The sequence below is a fragment of the Amblyraja radiata genome, chromosome 7 (genome assembly GCF_010909765.2).
Source record: "Amblyraja radiata isolate CabotCenter1 chromosome 7, sAmbRad1.1.pri, whole genome shotgun sequence".
In the NCBI taxonomy this organism is placed as follows: domain Eukaryota; kingdom Metazoa; phylum Chordata; class Chondrichthyes; order Rajiformes; family Rajidae; genus Amblyraja; species Amblyraja radiata.
In genome coordinates, this window is record NC_045962.1 from 73,357,275 (window position 1) to 73,372,677 (window position 15,403).

The 15,403-nt window shown below is 45.2% G+C and overlaps 1 long non-coding RNA gene across 1 annotated transcript; it reads right to left on the reverse strand.

The window, feature by feature from the left end:
* Positions 1-1,059: 1,059 nt before the first annotated feature.
* LOC116974867 lies at positions 1,060-14,638 on the reverse strand. Its single transcript, XR_004412479.1, has 3 exons — positions 14,513-14,638; positions 12,082-12,085; positions 1,060-1,107 (listed from the first exon to the last, which is right to left on the reverse strand). It is a non-coding gene; the product is annotated as an uncharacterized LOC116974867 (long non-coding RNA).
* Between the last annotated feature and the right edge of the window lie 765 nt (positions 14,639-15,403).

The window sequence follows — 15,403 nt, forward strand, 5'->3', positions numbered from 1 at the left end:
AACAAGCTTCATTTGTTATCTTCTCTCTATTCTCTGTTTTACAGTGACTTCATATCATGTTGTAGAAAAGGATGTTCCACAGATGAATTTTCCAGGCACACTGAACTGCTGCAAACAGATTTCTAACCGGCAGAAACAAAGAACTGCAGATGCTGGTTTATCAAGGATTGTCACAAAATTCTGGAGTAACTCCATGGGCCATGTGGCATCCCTGCGGAAAATGGGCAGTTTCGGGTCAGGCCCCTTCTTCACTAACAGGGTGTTTTAATGCCCCTGTCCCACCTATGCCCCTGTCCCACTTAGGAAACCTGAACGGAAACCTCTGGAGAATTTGCGCCCCACCCAAGGTTTCGGTGAGGTTCCCGGAGGTTGCAGGTAGTGGAAGCAGGTAGGGAGACTGACGAAAACCTCCAGGAACCGCACGGAAACCTTGAGTGGGGCGCAAAGTCTCCAGAGGTTTCCGTTCAGGTTTCCTAAGTGGGACAGGGGCTTAACTGTTTGTTCGAGATCTAGTCATCTTACAAGCTCTTTCCATAAGGTGCATCTTAAATATTGTTTTTATTTCTCTCTAAACTGAACAGATAGCTTTCTTTTCTAGTCATGTTTTCTGGGAGGTCACTATGCTCCATAATAAAAAGCTTTAAGACTTACCAGCCTTTGCAATTATTTTCTTTGAAGGACTGTGCAATGTTCATTTAGAGTCATAGTCATACAGCGTGGAAACAGGCCCTTTGGCCCAACTTGCCCACACCGACCAACATATCCCATCCACGCTAGTCCCACCTGCCTGCATTTGGGCCATATCCCGCTAACCTATCCTATCCATGTACCTGCCAAAATGTTTGTTAAACATTGCAATAGTACTTACCTCAATTACTTCCTCCGGCAGCTCGTTCCATATACCCACCACCTTTTGTGTAAAAACGTCACTCTTCAGGTTCCTATTAAATCTTTTCCCCCTCACCTTAAACCTATGTCCTCTGGTTCTCAATTCCCCTCCTCTGGGCAAGAGACTCTGCGTTTACCCGATTCATTCCTCTCATTATTTTGTACACCTCTATAAAATCAACCCTCATCCTCCTGCGCTCCAAGGAATAGAGTCCCAGCCTGCTCAACCTCTCTCCATAGCTCAGGCCCTCAGATCCTGGCAACATCTTTATAAATCTCCTCTACGCACTTTCTAGCTTGACAACACCTTTCCTATAACATGATGCCCAAAACTGAACACTAAATGTGGCCTCACCGACGTCTTTTATAACTGGAACATGACCACCCAACTTCTATACTCGATACTCTGACTGATGATGGGCAATGTACCGAAACCTTTTTGACCACCTTATCTACATGTGACACCACTTTCAAGGAAACTTGCTGAGCATGTTTAGAGCTAAGATTGATAGATATATTTGGAATTAAGGCAAGCAGAGGATATAGATGTTGGATGGAAAAATGGACACGAAAGGTCACAGGCAGAAAGTGCAAATTCCACATTTTCTAAGCAGTGAAGGTCAGGATCGATCTCATAATGCTGAGGGTGTGTAGCTGCAGCAGCTTAACCAGTGGTGCTGAAATACCACGCCAGGTATGCCACCATGCCACCACTGACAGGAATTAAAGAACATACAATCATACATTGAAATATAGGTACATCGGAGTGGCGGCGCTGCACTGGCAGCAGCGGCTCATCGGCAGTTCCGTTTTGTTTGTGTTTTTTGTGTTGTTTATTTCATTTGGTTAGTCTAGTTTTTGGTTCTTAGTTTGTGTTTTGGGGGGGGGGGTTGAAACGGGTTTTGCAGTCTCTCCTTGCGGGGGAATGCGACTTTTTTGTCGTATTCCCCTTCTCTGCCTCCGCCTGCGCTGAGGCCTAATGGAGCTGGCGACCACGAGGCCTCAGTCCGGCTCAGGGCTGGAACAGTGCTCCCGTGAGAGGTTGTCGGGGCGGCCCGGCCCGAGGGAGAAGCGACGCCCAAGTCGGGGCAGCCCGGCCAGAGGGAGAAGCGACGCCCAAGTCGGGGCGACCCGGCCGGGGGGAGAAGCGACGCCCAAGTCGGGGCAGCCCGGCCGGGGGGAGAAGCGACGCCCAAGTCGGGGCGGCCCAGCCCGAGGAAGAAGCGACGCCCATGTCGGGGCGGCCCGGCCCGGCCCGGGGGAGGTTCGGCGCCCATGTCGGGGCGGCCCAGCCCGAGGCTGGTCGGTACGGTACTCACGTGAGGGTGGCTGGGACGGTGTTCTGGCGATGGTGGCCTGAGTCCGGGGTTCGGCCGCGGGCCAGCGGCTGCGTCTGCAGGACTGGTGGGCGGCAGCTTCAACCACCCCGGGCCGCGGTGTTTGAGCCGCGGGACTGATTGTAACATCGCCCGGGGGGTATCGCCTCAGCGCAGAGGGAGAAGAGGAGGGAAGAGACTGCAGACCTAAGACTTTTGCCTCCATCACAGTGAGGAGATGCTGGGTGGATTCACTGTGGTGGATGTTAATATGTGTTTATTGTTGTTTTTATTGTATTATATGTATGACTGCTGCAATTTCGTTCAGACTTCGGTCTGAATGACAATAAAGGCTATCTATCTATCTATCTATCACCACAATGCAACACTTTCAATAGGCAATAGGGAACCAAAATATTCCAGATACTGGAAATAGCATATAAAACCTATTACCAGCAAGGCAGGCAGCATCTGCAGAGGGAAACAATGTTCATTCTGAAACTTTCATCAGAACCAGAATAATTACGAGAATAAGAGATTTTAAGATACAACAACAACAGAAGGGAGAGGGATGGAATAGACAAAAGGTTGTTATCGGGTGATAAACAAGAGAGATTATGTGATGAAAACCCCACAGAAGATCAAAATGTAGAATGATTCTCTAAATTTAGCTAAAGGAATTTGAAAAGAATGTTGCATAATAAAATGTGATATTGCTCATTTTTGTAAATTGTTGCTGAGTCTGCTAAACTTTACTGGGCTTCTTCATAAGATGACGTGTTGCACCTCAAACTTACACTGAGATTTAGTGGAGGATAGAGTGGGAGTGAGCCAGAAAATTAAATGTACCTTCAGGAGATTAAAAAGATTGGTTGTAGGAAAGTGTTGGGATCTTTTACTAAGATAAAGCTGATAGGGCACATGCAAAGTAATAATAGCACTGGGCAGAGCCAAACAGATTTCTGAAAGGAAAATCATGTTTGACATATTTATTAGAGTCTTTTGAGGTTGCAACTCGCAGAGTAGGTGAGGGTAAACTAGTGGATGTGGTGTGTTTAGACGTTCAGAAGTTCTTTGACAAGATGCCACACAAGAGATAATTTGGGTGATCTACAGTTATGTGGGTATTATCCTGGCATGGATTAAGGATAAGATAATGGGCAGAAAATAGAGCGTGGAAATAAACAAGTTTAGTTTAGTTTAATTTAATTCAGTTTAGTTTATTGTCAGGTGTACCAACATACAATGAAAAGCTTTTGTTGCATGCTGACCAGTCAGCAGAAAGACTATACATGATTACAATCGAGCCAATGCCTGTGACTAAATGTGTACGAAGATAGACACAAAAAGCTGGAGTAAAGGGCCTGTCCCACTTAGGCGACTTTTTAGGCGAGTGCAGGAGGATCTGCACTCTCCTCATGATCGCCACATGGTCGCCACATGTTCACTTCATGGTCGCGAGGAGTTCCCGCATTCTGGGAACTAGTCGCAGTCTCAGTATGGTCGCAGCAAATTTTTCAACATGTTGAAAATTTTTCTGCAACCAAAAATTGGTCGCCATGGGGAAAATCGATACTTTTGTAGTCGTAGGTGCAGTGGTAGTGGGGTCGCCATGTTGTTGTAGGTAGTCGAGGTAGCCATAGGTAGTTTTAGTTAATCACCTTTGCTGACCGGGCATTTTCATTGGCTCATTGGGGAAAAAAACATAAGCACGAGTTTTCAGAACCAAGGAAAACCGACCGGTAATGTTAAATGCCCGCTAAACTTCACATCTGTGTATCTCGGGCTTATTAAAAAGTTGTCTGGCTTCTTTAAAGTGTCTCCACTCCTTCTTCCCCCCCCCCCCCCCCCCCTTCTCCCCCCCTCCACCCTCTCCGCTCTTTTAAAGGACTTACCGTACACTGTGCTAGCCGTCTTAACTTTCCTGTTCATCGCGGTGTGTGTCTGTATCACCTTGGCTTTGCACGGTGTGAATTTCAGACAGCGCTCCCCCGCTTTCCCTGGCCCCCGCCTTTCCGATGTGTTTTTGTGTGTGTGTGTGTTCCATTCTGACGGTCGCCGTTCCAGTTCGTGGTTTTTCAGGCGAGTGCCGCGAGCTTGAAGGTCGCAGGCAGTCCGTTGAAAAGTCACCTAAGTTGGACAGGCCCTTAACTCAGTGGGGCAGGCACCATCTCTAGAGAGAAGGAATGGGTGATATTTCAGGTCGAAGCCCATCTTCATACTTTGGGTGATGTTTCGGGTTGAGACCCTTCTTCAGACTCGGGGGTACTGCAGGGGTTGGTGCTCAGACCACAGCTATTTCTCTTTTTAATGCTTAGCCCCGCTTGTGTTTAAAAATGCCTCAGTGTCATGTTGGAAAGTCTTTCTCAAGTGAGGGTGCGATGTAAACTAAAGCTGTGCTTCCCTTTACCTTATATCATAAGCAGACTGCGAACTGAGGAAATGGAAATCAATCCAGACGATCAGAGTCCAGATCCTACATCAATTAAATACATTGCAATTCCTCGCCACTGACAACACAGATGTGACAAATTGTTTCTTTGGAATGCAACAACAGAAGATAAAAAATAAGGTCATGGAATGTAGGGGTAGGGCAGGGATATTTTTTTCTTGGTATTGTGTGCGAACATTGTAAACATGGAAAAGATTCGTCCTCATTTCCAGGGAAACCTCCAATCCGTGCTCACAGACTGATCGGATGACGTTTTGCATCATTTATGATGAAGCTGAAAGATAAGGTTGAAAGCTTTTGTCTGTATGTCTTGTGTAATGAAATCATAAACCCAGCAATAGCAACCTAAGTAGACCTGGCTCCTTTCTCTGCCCAGACACCAGATAAAGATGCTGATAAGATGTACAGGATAAACAACTTCCACGGGCCTTTGGGCCATTCAGAAGACGAGATAAATGGTAGATCATTAGCACAAACTCTTAATTTGCAACGAAAATTGTTAGCACATGGAGCAAGATCCAGAAACAGTGGAGGATGGATTATTTGGAAATGTTCACGGAAAGAACAAAGGAGAATAAATAATTGATGTTAATTTTAAATGTCGATGAGAATGAGCATGGGTACGGAATGAGTGGGTTAACATGTGATGAGCGTTCTGCGGCATTGGGCCTTTACTCGCTGAGGGGGGATGAGTGGGGACCTCATTGATACCTGAAAAGTGAAAAGACTGGATAGTGTGGATATGGAAAGGACGTTTCCACGAGTGGGAGAGTCTAGGACCAGAGGTCATAGCCTCAGAATTAAAGGACGTTCCTTCAGGAAGGAGATGAGGAGGAATTTCTTCAGTCAGAGGGTGGTGAATCTGTGGATTTACTTTAATTGCCATGGAAGCAGTGGAGGCCGTCAATGGATATTTTTAAGGCAGAGATAGATAGATTATTGATAAATATGGGTGTCGGGGTAATGGGGAGAAGGCAGGAGAATGGGGTTGAGAGGGAAGATAGATCAGCCATGATTGAATGGCGTGGTAGGCTTGATGGGCCGAATGACCTAATTCTGGTCCTATCGCATATGAACTTATGAACAGAGGCAGCACAATAAACGGGCTATCAGAAAAAAAATACAGATGGTGGACGTCTGAAATAATATTAGTAAATGATGGAAATTCTCAAAGATTGTTACTAGAGTGTAAGTCAATGAGATTACATAGACTGAAACTGTACCTGAGTGTTATAGAGAAAAGAACACAAATTGGCTTGAGTAACTCAACAGATCAGACTGAAGCTGCCAATGCCATGCCTGTTGGCACCTAACCCTCTGCAGTGCCCCAATGCTCCTTAACATTCTAAAATTTAAAGATATATATATTTTTTTAAAGGAAATATTAATGCTATTAAAGGTACATTCATCTGCTATGAATGAAGTGAGAGTCCTGATGTTGGAGCACAAAATAAATTGGGGCGAGATGAATCCCAACCTGGGAGAGACACAAAAAGCTGGAGTAAATCAGCGGGACAGGCAGCATCTCTGGAGAGAAGGAATGGGTGACGTTTTGAGTCAAAAAGAAGGGACCACCCAAAATGTCACTCATTCCTTCTCTCCAGAGATGCCGCCTTTCCCGATGAGTCACTCCTGCTTTTTGTGTCTATCTTAGGTTTAAACTAGCATCTGCAGTTCCTTCCTACACATTTAATCCCAACCAGGGTTGGGCCCCACACCATGAATGGAGATGAATCCCATCTCAATCTCCTACCCTCTACAAATACTGATTCTACACATCCCGCCCTCCAGCTTAACGTTGTGGCTTCTTACCAAGACACCAGGTTGTGATAGAGGAAAATCTGCTTCCACAGATCGAAAATTATTTCCAGTAAAGTCAAGGAATAGAGGCACAGGGTAAAAGGATTTGATTCGTTTTACACAGCATGGTATTTTGACCAAGTTTGATAGAAAACAGATTTAAAAATAAACTTTCCAAAGGTTTAGAGGTTAAAGACCTGTGTGGCCCAACTGGCTGGAGTATTCAAGGACATCCTCAACCTTTTGTATCTATGGTCTGAGATATCCACTTGTTCAAAAGGGCATCTATTGTACCGGTGTCCAAGAAGAGCATGGTGACCTGCCATGATGGCTATCAACCAATAGCACTACATCCACCGTAATGAAGTGCTTCGAAAGCTCACACCAGTGCCTCTACTTTCATAGAAGTTTAAAGAGATTCAGCCTGTCACCAAATACTCTGACACATTTTTACAGATGCACTGTAGGAAGTAACCTGACTGGTTACCTCATACCTAGTACACCAATTCCATTACACAGGAATGCAAGACCATGATGGATTCAGACCAGTACATCAGGGGACCAGATCTCTCCACCCTCAATAGATTCTACTTGAGGCTTGCCTCAAAAATCTATCATCAAGGAACCCCACCATCTGGGTCATCCTCTCTTCTCGCTGCTACCATCAGACTGGAGGTACAGAAGCCCAAAGTTCCATGTCACAAACTTCAGGAACAACTACTTTACTACAAGCATCAGGTTCTTGAACCAACTTGCACAATTCTGAAGATCTGAAGAAGGGTCTCGACCAGAAACGTCATCCATTCCTTCCCTCCACAGATTCTGCCTGTCCCGCTGAGTTACTTCAGCATTTTGTGCCTACCTGTACAATTCTAAAGGTTTGTTATGACGCAAATGGACTTCTACCTCAGATATGACCTGGATCTGCTTCAGTTTGCCTTTCACCACAACAGGTCGACAGCAGATGCTATCTTAATGGCTCTCTGTTCTTTTCTGGGCAATCTGGATAATGGGAACACATACATCAGGCTGCTGTTCATCAACCAAATATCAGCATTCAATAAAATCTACCATTCCAAATTCATCATCATTTCCAAGACCTGGGCCTTTATACTTCTCTTTGTAAATGGTCCTTGTCTATGTCATTGGCAGACTTCAATCAGTGCGGATAGGTAATAACATTTCCTCCTCACTGACCATCAACTAGGCACTTCAAATCCACGTGCTTAGTCCTCTGCTCTGCTCTCTTTATACTCATGACTACATGGCTAAGCACCTCCAATGCCACATATATATTAGCTAACAACTGCTGTTGGCTGAAATATGGGTGGTGATGATTCAACGTACAGGAGAGTTGAGTTCAGTTCATTGTCCTGTCTACCGAGGTACAATGAAAAGCTTTTGTTGCGTGCTAACCAGTCAGCGGAAAGACCAACATGATTACAATCGAGCCATCCGCAGTGTACAGATGGAACCGATACAATCGAGCCAACCGATACATGACAGAGGGGATAACGTGACTAACGTTTAGTGCAAGATAAAGTCAGTAAAGTCTGAACAAAGAAAGTCTGAGGATCTCCAATGAGGTTGATTGTAGCTCAGGACTGCAATTTAGTTGTTGATAGGATGGTTCAGTTGTCTTATAACAGCTGGGAAGGAACTGTCCCTGAACCCAGAGGCGTGCATTTTCACACTTCAATACCTTTTGCCTGATGGGAGAGGGGAGAAGAGAGAATGGCCAGGTTGCTATTCATCCTTTGGTCTTGCCGAGGCAGCGTGAGGTGTAAATGGTGTCAATAGACAGTAGGTTGGTTTGTGCGATGGTTTGGGCTGCATCCTCAAGTCTCTGCAATGTCTTGCGGTCTTGGTTAAGTGGTGTCACAAGAACAACTTTTCACTCAATCAGGGAATTAATGGTTGACTTCAGAAATGGAAGTCGGGAGACTATGTGCCTGTTTTCATTGGTGGGTCAGCTGAGGAGATAGTTTGCAGTTTCACATTTCCAGGCATTAACATCTTGGATGATCTATCCTGGATCCAGTACAAAGGCATAATCTCGGAAAAGTCATACCAGTGCCTCTACTTTCTTACAACTTTAAAGAAATTCAGCCTGTCACCAAATACTCTGACACACGTTTACAGATGCACTCTACGAAATACCCTGACTGGTTACCTCATACCTATTACACCAATTCCATCACACAAGAATGCAAGGGAGTGATGGATTCAGACCAGTACATCAGGGGACTAGACCTCCCCACTCTCAAAAGAATCTACATGAGGCTTGCCTCAAAAGGTGGCATCTATCATCAAGGAACCCCACCATCCGGGTCATCCCCTCTTCTCGCTGCTACCATCAGACTGGAGGGACAGAAGCCTGAAGTTCCATGGCACCAGCTTCAGGAACAACCTCTTTACCATGAGCATCAGGTTTTTGAAACAACATGTACAATGCTAATCCTACCTCAGTATCTGACCACCTTTAGCACTACCATGGACTTGTTTTCTTATTGTGTTTTGCCCTAATGTTCCATTTGCACAGTCTCTTTCCTATCCACTGTCTTGAATAACATGTATAATAGTAAGATTGAACGAGAACTTACCAGTTTGAAGTTTGATCTGTATTTTATGAGGAGTTACGATGAGGGATTACGTGAAGAACCCGCTCAGTGCGCAGGCGCGGCATACTTCCAAGCAGCGGTGTGGAATCACAGATAGACACAGTTATTTGAAGTAAACATAGTAAAGATAAGGATTTATTAGTTTGATCCATATAATGAGGGTGGGAGCGGAGGGCACGTAATCCCTCATCGTAACTCCTCATAAAATACAGATCAAACTTCAAACTGGTAAGTTCCCGTTTAATCTTACTATTTTACTTCGGAGTCACGTGAGTAACTACGTGAAGACTTCAAAGCTCTGTGATTTCAAACCGTGTAACAGTTTTATTTCACTCACTGCCGAAGTTCTTGAGGGAGGAAGTGTTATCGTAATCAACAAATGAATCTATTTGTAGAAAAACACAATGGTATTTTTTAAACAATAACAACAAAGAATTAAATTGCTCCCCTGGGCTTAAATTAAATATTTGCAGTAATCTTGCTGCAAATAAAACAGGTTTTGCCAATGGCTTATTATAAAATTTCTGAACGGTCTTTTCCCCCCCACCATCCTGCTGTAGCCAGGATGTGGTCTATAGGCATGTCCATTCTTTTAGCCGTCGACATGGATGCTGCCCTGGCGGAATAAAATTTGTACATGTTAGTGTTTATCCCAGCAGTTTTTGGCACCTGCTTGAGCCATCTCGCAATGGTTTGGCTCGTCACCCGACCATAAGGTTTTTATGACTGACCCACAAGGCTTTTCATCTCCCTCGAATATTTTGGTTGTGTCTATGTAGGATAGTAGGTGGGTCATGGCACATAACCGTGGTTCTGGTGGGTAAGCCCGGAATTCCACGACTGGATTAGGTGTTCCTGGTCTGCTCTGTTTGATCAGTCGCTGGATAACGACAGATCTGGTCTGGAGCTGTGATCATGTTGTCCAGTCGCAATAGGTGTAGTGACTGGACCCTCTGTGCAGATACAAGTGCCATCAACATGAGTGTTTTGAGCATAGATTGTTCTAGGTTAAGGGGTCTGGCTGGTGGCCATCCCCTGAGGTATGTCAGGACCACACTGACATCCCATGTATGGGTGTACCTTGGTCTAGGGGTTAGAGTTGTAATACCCTTCATTAGTTTGACCACCAGCAGATGGGACCCCATTGCCTGTTGTCCTGGAGCTGGTTTTAAATAGACAGGCATGGCTCTTCTAGCCGTGTTGATGGCTCTGTAGCTGAGTCATGTTGGTAACTGTAGCGGATGAGTAGGTGGTCCCTTTATCCAAGCAGTACTTCTCCCATTTATTGATGCTGGACAAGTGCTGTTTTTCAGTGGATGTTCGAAGTGATGCTGACATGGTGTCGATGGTTTGTTCTGATAATCCCAGTCCCAGAAGTGGTTTGTGCAGAATCTGAAACCCAGGAGTTTGATTTTCATGGCACGGGTGGCTTGTGCCCGACACTGGGTGTAAATAACTCTGGGTCACTGGGGATACCATCGGAGTTTCAACAACCATGTCATGGAGTTTTGGGAACCATGGCTGTGTAGGCCAGTCGGGTACTATCAAAATACCTGAAGCAGAGTCCATTTGTATTGTGCGTAGTCCCCAACTGATGAGGCAGAAGGGAGGAAATGCATAGAAGAAGAATTTCCCCAATCCAGCGCGAACGCATCTACCGCTGCTGCCTCAGGGTCTGGTTCCCAAGCGACATACATAGGTATCTGGTGATTTAGCCTTGATGCAAATAAATCGATATCTGGCGTGCTATATTGCATGATAACTTTGCAAATTATTTGGGGTTTAACATCCATTGTCATTAAATTTACGTGACCTGGTGTCTGCCACTGTATTTAGCTTACCTGGCAGGTAAGTTACTGATAGCTAAATATGTCTTTCGACACACCATTGCCAAATTGTGTTGACCAACTTGTCGCATGATACCGATTTTATGCCGCCCATATGGTTAACGTAGGCTGCCACCGTAGTATTATCTATTTGTGACCGTACATGCAAGTAATGCATATTTGTGCATATGCTTTTAAACCATAAAATTATGCCAAACATTTTGCCCACCACTGTAGTTATGATATTACTTCAGTGGGTGACTTCAATGACACAATCATAATGACCTGTATGTCGTTTTGGTGCCTGTACCTTTGCTCTTTGTAAGTTTTGACAGTGCAAAGGTCTGAATTGTGTAGCTGGAAATGCTGCTACCATATTCCCAATTACTCTGTTACTTGTTGAATAGTTGGGAGTACGTGGACCATTAATTGTTGCATGATTGTGCCAATTCAATTGTTTTGTCTCTTGGCAAAGTTACAGTCACGTAGACTGAATTAATTGTGAAGCCCAAGTAGTCCATGATTGTGGATGGCTTCAACCTAGATTTATCTGGATGTAAGACAATCCCAAGGTTTCGAATAACTGTTTGGTAGCTGATACAGCTAACATAGTCAATTCCATGGTCTTGCCTATTTTCCCATTGGGTAACGCTTTAAATTGGCATAGCTGCCCCATCCAGGTAAATTTCAGGTATCTGCGATGATCCTTGTGAATGGTACTAAATTAGTAAACATCTTTAAGATCAATGCTTGCCATGAAGTATCCTTTGGAAATTAGTTGTTTGGCAGTAACAACCGTTTCCATTTTGAAATGTATATACTTAACAACCATATTTAGTGAAGTTAAGTCAATGATGATGCGACATCCACCATCTTTTTCGGTTTAGTGACGAATATTTGATACGAATTCCAAGGGTTCATGTTTCCCATGATACCCTTTGTAATTAGTCTCACCAGTACAGCTTGTCCCTCTCGTTTCTTTAACGGAGAGGGAAAATACCCTCTGGGGTAAATGTTGAACTGGTGGCAATTTTTCTAGTATGAATTGTATTTTGTATCCACTAAGCCATTGAGTATATACTGATCACTTGTGATAGACTCCCGTACTTCTTAAAACAGGTGTAATCTCCCCTGTTAGTATTAAGCCCCTATTTTGTATACGTTGGTAGGAACCAGACCCACCTACCTCCATGGTTATGGGTATTCTTCTGTTTCCTGCCGGTCCAACGAGTCTTGCACGTTGTCTGACGTGGTGGTGGTATTGGGGGGTGGCGCATTTTCCATGGGGCCTGCTCTGGGCCTTGGCCTGAAAGGCTTACGGGTTTGGCATGCAGGCCCCGAGCTTTCACCAGTACCATGAGGTGGACCCTCCTGGTGGACGCGTTAGAGGTACTGCTGACTGGTTTACGTGTGGTGCTCATTCCAGACCCTGCCCTCTTGCGCCGATATTTTGGACACTTCGTCCAGTTTTTGTGAGGTCGGCGTTCTTTGAGGGCAGGTTTTGTAACTTCCTGAGAAGTTGCGGAGCACTGCGAACAGTAGGTCAGGTGTTTTGCCATACTACCGTGACCCTCAGGAAGAGCATGCGAAAATGATAGCCGACGTCAGGGATATCAAATTCATTTTTTGATATTTTGGCTTTTTTAAAGCGATGCTCAATGTACCCTCCAATAATGGTGGCCACTTTGAGTAAATGCAATTTAGGGGATGCGTGATGAACTCCAACGCCTCATGACTACCTGTCTTGGAGATTTTTGAAAGAACAGGTAGTAAGCTGGTCATCAGTTGAGACTGAAAAGCCATCTCGCTAGTGGTGGAGCCACATAGCGGCCACACCCAGCAGCTCTTCCTGATCCTGTACCTCAAGCATACTCCCGATGTTGTTCAGCCAGTGACCCCTCTTCTTGACCAGCCCAGCCCCTGGTCACCCCAAAGCTAACCACACTAAGGAGGAAGCGATGGGCAGTGCCTAGGCACTGTGGAGGGTATGCCTGAACCCCCAGCGAGACTGCCCCTCACGTAGCGTGTCTCGCAGGAGCTCCTGCTCCGAGAGCCGCTCCAGTGGCTCAGGCGGCTCTCTCTCCCCCCGTGCGGGTGGAGAGACGTCCCGTCCGAAATCGGGAAACACCTGCCGGATGCCTCTTCGGGTGGCTATGCATCCAGCCTGCTGCTCAGGTACTAGCGGGCTGGGCTCGGCACGGTGTCGGGGAATAGCGGAACAGCGGGTAAACGCTCCTACCGCCTGTTGCTGCCCCCCTCCCCGACGGAAACCGTTCCTCCTCGAACGGGGGACAGTTTTGTTCCAGAGCCTTTTTCTCTGCCTGTAAAACACAAGCAGAAAAAGGCTCCCCTGTAAAAGAAACCCGTCAGGGTACTCACCTGACGGTCCGTTTCATTCTGTAGCGGGAGCGCCTAACTCCCGCTGCAGCCGCTGTTGCACTGCTGGCGTAATGCCGCGCCTGCGCACTGAGCGGGTTCTTCACGTAGTCACTCACGTGACTCCGAAGTAAAATTAGTGTTTGTGTGTGTAGTATGAGTCTATGTGCCCCTGATGCTGCTCCTAGCAAGATTTTCATTGCACTTATACCTCACCGTTCTTATATCAATGACAATAAACTCCACTCAACTTGACAACATGATAAATAAAAATCTTTATTGATGTAAAATACCCCTCACATCCTAGGGGGGACAATATATTCTTTGTGGCTTCTGTCAATTCTGTCTTAAATTGTGGAACTTTAAATCTTATTAAAATGTTCTGGAAAAAAGTAGGGCAATTATCGGTTGTATTCCGATCATCCGAGTATCTCCAGCAGTTTGTCTTTTGCTCAAGATTCCAGCTTCTGCAGTCTCTGGTGTCTCTATCAGCAGTATAATCTTGCAATGTTGATGCACTTAGGTCAGGAATTCTTTCCTGTTGATTTTCTTTTAAACAGAAAATACCACCATGGACATGTTGCACGTCAGCATTTGTCTATCAGCTGGAGCAGGTTGTTCACTCGTTTAACCAGATACCATCTGTTTACCAGAGATTCGGATCAGCACACTGTGGTGCATTTGATTAAAATACCTCCCAAAATGGAAACAGCTGTCAAACACGCCATTCGACTTGCTCCCTTTGGTGTTTATTGGAACCGTTGTGATACACATCTCCTGCAAATACATTGTGTAAAATGTAAAGCCTTAAACAGTTAACCGTTCTGCAATATGCACTGCAATAATCTTCCGTTCAGGAAATAATTATATGCTCTTGTTCATTCAGCCCTTTTTATGAGATTTATTGTGCAAAAGAACTGGAAGTCCAGACTTTTATAGAACAGATTTCATGGCAGTTATGCAGTCTATCATTAATTTTGTCTCGGTCAAGGAAGCAAACCAGCCGAGAATTTATCTGCACCAATTGCTGTATAGAATATGTCAAAAGAAGGAAAATTAACAGAGATCATTTCAACACACCTTCCCATTTCAACACTGACCCGTCTGTCCTCACTGCCACGGTGAGGCCAAACGCAAACCAGATTAACAAAACCTTATATTATACTTGGATATCCTACCGCCTAATGGTACGAAGACTGAATTTTCCATTTTCAGGAATAGAGCCCAGCTTACTCCACCTCTCCCAACAGCTCACCCCCTCTAGTCCTGGCAACATCCTCTTAAATCTTTTCTAAACCCGTTCAAGTTTGACAATTTCGTTCCTATAACATGGTGCTCAGAACTGAACACAATATTCTAAATGCAGTCTCACCAACGTCTTATACAACTGCAACATGACATCCCAACTTCTATACTCAATACTCTGACTAATGAAGGCCAAAGTGCCAAAAGCCAGAGAAGTTATTTTCTAAATGGCGTCAAGTTGGGAAAAGGGGAAGTACAACGGGATCTGGGGGTCCTTGTACATCAGTCAATGAAAGTAAGCATGCAGGTACAGCAGGCAGTGAAGAAAGTGAATGGCATGTTGGCCTTTATAACAAGAGGAGTCGAATATATGAGCAAAGAGGTCATTCTGCAGTTGTACAGAGCCCTAGTGAGACCACACCTGGAGTATTGTGTGCAGTTTTTGTCCCCTAATTTGAGGAAGGACATTCTTGCTATTGAGGGAGTGCAGCGTAGGTTTCCAAGGTTAATTCCCGGGGTGGCGGGACTGTCATATGCTTTGAGAATGGAGCGGCTGGGCTTGTACACTCTGGAGTTTAGAAGGATGAGAGGGTTTGTACACGCTAGAGGCAGGAAACATGTTCCCGATGTGGGGGGGGGGTGTCCAGAACCAGAGGCCACAGTTTAAGAATAAGGAGTAGGCTATTAAGAACGGAGACGAGGAAACACTTTTCTCACAGAGTTGTGGGTCTGTGGAATTCTCTGCCTTAGTGGAGGCAGTTTCTCTGGATGCTTTCAAGAGAGAGCTACATAGGGCTCTTAAAAATAGCGGTCAGGGGATATGGGGAGAAGGCAGGAACGGGATTACTGATTGGGGATGATCAGCGATGATCACATTAA